Source organism: Notothenia rossii, assembly GCF_949606895.1.
Source record: "Notothenia rossii genome assembly, contig: scaffold_91, whole genome shotgun sequence".
Classification (NCBI taxonomy): Eukaryota; Metazoa; Chordata; class Actinopteri; order Perciformes; family Nototheniidae; genus Notothenia; species Notothenia rossii.
This window is the reverse complement of record NW_027639797.1, coordinates 71,321-78,631: the sequence shown is the minus strand read 5'-3', so window position 1 is coordinate 78,631 and position 7,311 is coordinate 71,321. Positions and strand designations below refer to the sequence as shown.

Here is a 7,311-nt window from a genome sequence, read left to right as displayed (position 1 = left end):
TATATCCATGTAGAAAATAAATTCAACATATCAAAGGCAGGGTTCGTACGGTCATTGAAAACCTGGAAAAGTCATTGAAATTCAAAATGCAAATTCCACGCCCTGGAAAAGTTATGGAAAACAATATTTTTCCCAAAGATTTGGAAAAGTGATGGAAAAACTAAAGTTGCGTCAAATATAATTTACATTTGATCTAATCGCCGAAATAATCTGCAGTCGCGAGCTGTTATGTGCCATCGTGATGCGCATGGTGTTATTTCAAGAGCCGGCTCTTTTAAGTGAGCGACGGGAGCCGGCTCGCGCCCGTGAACGAGCCATTTCTGTTTTTTTTGTTAAGTAATACAAGACAGAATAATATGATCTCCGTGCTACAGCTGCGCCATGCATGCATACAGTGACATGTAATATCCAAGGATTAGAGACTGTTGGATGCGGCTGTACTGAGCATTACAATATATTTATTTTTCACTATGTTTATTTATGATTATCCTTAGGCTCAGCCAGGGACGGACTGGGACAATAAGCCAGGCCGGGAATTATACACCCAGCCAGGCATCTACCAGTTTTTTGTGCCATTCTGCTGGATTTATTTGTCAATATTTACAGCGTTGCTGCCCATAGTGATAGCCCTGAACTTAAAATCTACTACCCAAAAATAAACATATGGACATGGGTCACTATTTTAAAAAAAAATTAGAAAATCTATTTAGGAATCTATTCATGTGAACATATTTTAAGTGGGCGTGGACCTCAAATCCTCTAGGGGGGTCCGGGAGCATGCACCCCCGGTAAGATTTTTTTTAAATATTGGAGTTAAATGCATCAATTTGGTGCATTTTGAGGGGGAAGTGAAGAGACTAGATCTATGGAAACACCTATATATGAAACATAACTGTACATTTAAATAATCATAAGAACATGGCCATAACCAATACCATATCCAATATTTAAAAACATTTGAACTTGTTGATTTATATGTTTTTGGTTCATTTATAGTTGTGAGTGTGTCTGGGCTCCTGAATCAGCCTCTCCTGTCTCCCTCCTCTGCCCCTGCTCCTCTCTTGCCCCTTTCACACAAACGCGTTTTCAGCGCCGGCTCGGAGCTAGAGCCTGAAAAGTACCGGTTTTTGCTGTTCACACCGCAGAGCTGCCGCCTCTTAGCTCCGGAATCCGGTTCACTTCCATCTCCAAAAAATTGTCGGTGTAGAGGCAAGAGCTTCGGAGCTAAGAGGCGGCATCGCTTACGTCGAGGCGTGCAGGAAACTAAACCCACCTCCACTGAACATGGGTCGACTGAAGAGTCTCGTCATGCCTGCCTACAAGCAGTAGTGCTGAGCAAAGTGACTAGAAGGCAACCACACATTTAATTAAAAAAAAACCACACTTTATAAAGTCAGGCAACACTAACCAGGCTTCATGTGATTCCGTTTATTTGTACCTTACTTTGACCATCCGTTCACTGTTATTGATCATTGTGGAGAGAGGCAGACGTTTTGTTTTGTATTATAGCAGCTATCAGATGGAATCAATACATGGGCTGCACAGGTTGTCGTGTCCGACTATCACAAGTAGAATCATAATGAAAAATACGCCGGTAAAATGTGCCTGTAGAAAACGGCTTATGCCACAATAGGATAGCAATAGAAAGTAGTCAGTTTAGCTTCGGTTGCTATGCTAACATCAACCATTTTATACCAGAGACACTTTAATAACAGTGTTGTGATGCCAAACAGCGTCAATTCAGACTGACACACATTCACTTAGGGGGAACTGGGGATACGTATCAGCTGCTTGTGTGACAGTCAGACAGTGAATACTTTTAAGGCCCAGACACACCAAACTGACACCAAAGAACACGTCCCGACGGAACACGACTGTGTCGCCTCACGTCTCCTGCTTCTTGGCCAACAGTCGCACTGGAACACACCGCAAAGACTTTAGCCGACGGCCAAGTAGCACGTACGAACTGCGCATGCGTGAGTGGCAATAACTGTCCTTACCAGCAGGCGGCGGTAGTCTGTATTCGTCATTCAAAAGAGACAACAACCGGAAGACAGAGAAGAACAGACCGCGTGATAAACAAACAAATAGCGTGTGCGTTCCATTTTCACTCTCGTCCATCGAAAACATGTTTCGTGCGGCACTGGAGCTAGATTTGTGTTCTGCCCGCTCTGTATTAATGTCATGTGGATTTTCCTGTCATGTTGACAGGTTATCATCATGTAGGTGATGAAAGCTCATTCTAATACTGTGTTGTGTGTATGAAGGTACGGAATAAAGTGTTGCATTGCCTATCGTGCTATGTGTGTTTATTCTTTTAATCACACAGCGATAATAAATAATAACAATGTGCCTACACAACTGTCAGTTGCAGCCCTAGCATCAGTATTTGTTATAGTAACAGCTACAACATTAAAATACTTCTAGGCAGATTGAGGAGGATAATGGGAGAATGAACAGAGGGGCAGAAACATCCATCTGAATAATAATAACTTTATTTGTTTCGCACCTTTCATACAGGGGATTGCAGTTCAAAGTGCTTTACATCAGTAAGAAATAAGATATCAAATCAGTGTAAAACAAGCAGCAAGAGCAAAGCATAAAGTGGGATAAAATAATGCAGATATATGTATTTAGATATATATATAGTAATCCCAACAGGCCACCTTGTTTATGGTTTAATTCAGTTTTAGTAGAATATAAAATAGATGAATGAATGATGAAATGAGCACTTAAAGTGCAGACATACTATAATTATATTGAGGTACTTGAGACTAATCCTGCAACTTTATAGTTCTGCTCCACAACAGTTCGAGAATGAAGAAACCATCACGTATGAAAGGCTACATGTGAATAGAGGGGCAGAAAACTGGTTTGCACATATACATTTCAATCTTGAAAAATGAACAGCGGTAGACAGTATCTCATTGAGCATCATCATCCTGCTCTTCGCCGGAGGCCTTAGAGTGCTGAGTGTGCTTGGCCTCTCTCCGAGCGGTGCAGGTGGTGGATTCTGCCAGGGGAGTGCAGGGCTCAGCATCAAAGTGGAAGGACTCCTCTGTGGTGCTGGTCGAGGTTTCACTGCTGGTGCCACCGGGGGTTGATTCTGCAGCCACCGGACGTTCCTTAATTTTTTTTAAATAAATTCACAGTTAGATGGATTTAATACTATGGCTTCTTAAAACTGTTTACTAAGCATTCATAACAAAACAATACCCTGAAATGTGTGTGCCATTAGTTTGGGGTGTGTTCAAGTGTGAGAGGTACATTGTAGACACATTGTGATGGCTCTATTCAGATGCTAAAGACATACTTCTAGAAGATTCAGAACACTACAAAATATAATCAAGACATATTTTGTCATGCATTATTATAGGTTAAGATAAAAGCGTTATTGATCCCATGGTGAATTTCATAAGCTACCCAGCAGTATATCATGTCATTTAGTGGGAATGCTGTTAACAGCATTCCAACTAACTGTTATTCTACGGACGAAAAGTGTATTATTCCGCCGGTATTTTGGCCCTCTTCTCCTCCCGCATTGAACATCGCAGAAACTCCGTTCAAACATCAAAACGTTCTGCTTGGTCGGGAATCGATGGCTATTACTTTTCTCATTCATAACTTTCATAATTCCAGAGATACATCCCATAATACATCAACATTTTAACATTGAAGTCAATGGAGAAAATCTTCAGACTTCAACTAATCTTCATGCAATTCAACTGCTAACTGTTCATTCATACTTTCACTCAGACACCTCATTCCAACTTTCAAATGTTACACATCTTTCTGACATTATTCGTGTAAAACAACTTTTAAATCTGATTCGCATTCATATTTTTTTTTTAAACTGCCATAATTCCCAAACCCTACATTCTTGAGACATAATTTATCATGACAAACGTAGGAAAACATCTCGTAGCTTGAAAAATGACAAAAAATTAAGCAAAAAAATAATTAAACAAAATGCTTTTTGAGGGCATGAAGTGACAAAAACGTTCAACATTCCTCCATTAAACCCCATTGTAATTTCAAGCAGATATTTCCTCACGGTAGCAGCCGCACACCTTTAGTTAAACTGCCAAAAAGGCCACATTATTAACCCGAAACTACACAAAAATTACACTTCAGATACTCAACTTCCTTGACATGCTTCACGTTTGAAATTTCAAAGATATTTGTTACGGTTCTTCCACAAAACCTTCACATGTAAGAGGTTTATCTCTCATTCAGAACAATGAAGCCTTTGATCTCTACAGAGCTTGTTAGCTCAACTATAAACACCTGTGTAATGGAACACGATGATGTCATCACTCCAACTGACATGCTCAGAGCAGCAGACTTCAGATAGCTGTGTGCCATCAGTCCAGCCGTGAAGACATCTACGGGACAGTTTTGAGATTTCTTCAAATGCCGTTTTCATGGCAACACAATGCTCGCCTTGAAACATGGTTTTCTCATAACTTCATTGAAAATACTCCAAACAGCCTAGAACTTCACAGGTTTGGTAACGATGCAGCCATCAACACATCTAAGCGTAGTATTTGGTGTCATCAAATGCCGTTGCCATGGCGACGGACCACTCGCCATGAAACACGATGTGGCTGTAAGTCCCATTGACACGGTCCAATCGTCCCCCAATCTTCACTTGTATATCACCGGTCCATGCCTCAACAGCTCTGCGCCAATTCTGAGATCTCACCATATGCCGTTTCCATGGAAACGCATCCCTCGCCATAAAACATGATGTCGCTATAAGTCCAATGGACACGGTCCAATCGTCCCCCAATCTTCACTTGTATATCACCGGTCCATGCCTCAACAGCTCTACGCCAAATCTGAGATCTCACCATATGCCGTTTCCATGGAAACGCATCCCTCGCCATAAAACATGATGTCGCTATAACTCCTATGAAAATGTTCAAAAAGTGCTCAAACTTCACATGTGTGCTAACATTCCAGCCGTGAAGACATCTACAGGACATTTTTGAGATGTCTTCAAATGCCGTTGCCATGGCAACACAATGCTCGCCTTTAAACACGGTTTTCTCATAACTTCAGTGAAACTGCTCCAAACGCCCCAAAACTTCACAGGTTTGGTAACGATGCAGCCATCAACGCATCTAAGCGTATTGTGGGGTGTCATTAAATGTCGTTGCCATGGCGACAGATCATTCGGCATCAAGTTAGTTCAGAAGTTTGCAGTTCAAATATTCTGCTGCTTTTCCAAGCCTTTTTACTTTCTTTTCTTCTCTCATCACACATTCACGCCCCCAGTGTTCATGTATCATTTCAATCTCAAGTCTTCACTTTCTTCTTACATATTACATTTCAGCATAGCAGTTTAGCGTCAGCTTTTCAGCATAAAGCATTCCCACTAGCAATTTCTTCAGGAATTGCATTCTCTAGTTTAAATTAGCTCCTCCTTTACCAGCTGCAACATTAAGGTGATGAGCACATCAATAATTATAATACAATAATATATTATTCTGTTATTGTTATATTTACCACTGTAACCACCAAATGAATGAAAATAATGTTTTTGTAAATGAAAGAAGAAAGAAACACTTATTTGTACTCAACAAATAAAATAGTTACCGTGATGGTGACGTTCGAAGTACTCTCCTTCCTTCTTGTGTAGGGCTCTAAAAACTGCAGCCTGGTCAGGATCCACTGCTGTCTGCCAGTCCTTTGTGCTCCACAACTACCTGAAGGGGCAAGCTTCCTGTACCGGGTGTACTGGGTTCGCAGAGAATCCCACTTGTTCCTCAGCTCTTTCTCTGAAGCACACAAATAAACGATGTAAGCATTGTGGCTAGTTAGTATGTCCAATTCATATCTATATGCAGTGCCAAACTGCACAGCTAGCAACAGCTAGCAACAAGATAACAACAAAACACAAGGTTGAAATGAAACATTACATTTCACCTTAACGTCACTGTACGCTGGCAAACAATAAAAAGCCGACAGTATCTGCTAAAGAGCTCAATTGATGAAAAAGATAATCTTACCCGAGAAACCAAATTAGATTTCCATCTCTCGCCAGAGTCCGGTTTCACTACTCGGTTCGAGTACCTTTTCTCTGTGATGTCGTACAGAGCTGGCCTCTCCTGGATCAAGGTGATGAGCAAGGTTGAGGTCGGATAGTTTAAAAATCAGCTCCTAAGTTCTAACCCTATCTCCTATTCCTTGACCTCTGAGTGAAACGTCCCAGGGTTAAGGGATAGTGGATAGGAGAACTCAAAAGGACTTAGGAGAAGAGACTGCGGTACTTTAGAGAATCCGCTTCTCATGCACTGATTCGCTAACTTTCACTATCCGACGTGTTTATGATGCGCCAGCGGACGTCATTGTGTGCGTCTGCTGCTGTGGTGAAACTACGGAAACAAACTACAGTGTTCCATACAACGGACTACATGGATGTTTATTAAGAACGAGGGACTACTGTAAACTCATCTAGAGGCTCTGCACCGTGCTCTGATGCTGCTGTTTTATGCTTTATGAATGTGGACAACAGAGAAAAATATTCTTCATGACCAAAGTTGTAATTGAAATAAAAAAGGAAAGTGAAATGTATGCTCGTCACCCTCTCCCTCCGGTTCACATTAATACAAATGATCCCAATACGTATGATTGTATGAAAATATCTTAAAATAAATACAAATGTATTTATTATAAACGTTAGTCCTTAACATCTATCACTGTGTATATCACCATTCAAACATCTTTTAAAAGTTGAACAAACCCCACACAGCTTTATTTGACAATTTCATTAAAAACTAATGTTCATATTTCTCTTTTTGATTATAATACCGATGAACGTTCAAAACAAAGCACTTTGGCAAGTTACCACATACGTTTTAAAATGCTTAATAAGCACCGTAACTTTCATGATATAACTTCTCCGTCATAATCGTTTGTTTCCGTGAACGGCCGACTGTTGTGTGACGGCAAATGCTGCGGCTGCAAGGCATTGTGGGGCAGCATTTTCTCCTCTCCTTTCGGTTAGGGAGGTCCAGTGGTTCCTAAGCTAAAGGAGGTTATAAAGGAGGTTTGAAACCTCCTTTCCAATAATTCTAGAGAATTCGAACGGCACTTGTCATGGCTGCCACTGAGGGACTTCCGGGTCATTTCACTCCGTTAGGAAGGTTCCTCAGCTAAATGGACTATCCGACTTAAGCCCAGGTCTTCGTTTCCGTCATTCCAGATCGCCATGATGAGATGAAAATGAATAGCAGTCTGTGTGTGCCTTCTTAAATAGTTTGTTTATGTCCCTCACTTCCGTTTCGCTTCTCATGCACTGATTCG

At 41.0% G+C, this 7,311-nt stretch overlaps 1 long non-coding RNA gene across 1 annotated transcript; it reads right to left on the bottom strand.

Moving 5' to 3' along the window:
* Positions 1-2,511: 2,511 nt before the first annotated feature.
* On the bottom strand, positions 2,512-7,068 carry LOC307027404. The gene is made up of 3 exons (XR_013804615.1): positions 6,015-7,068; positions 5,602-5,783; positions 2,512-3,125 (listed from the first exon to the last, which is right to left on the bottom strand). It is a non-coding gene; the product is annotated as an uncharacterized lncRNA (long non-coding RNA).
* Between the last annotated feature and the right edge of the window lie 243 nt (positions 7,069-7,311).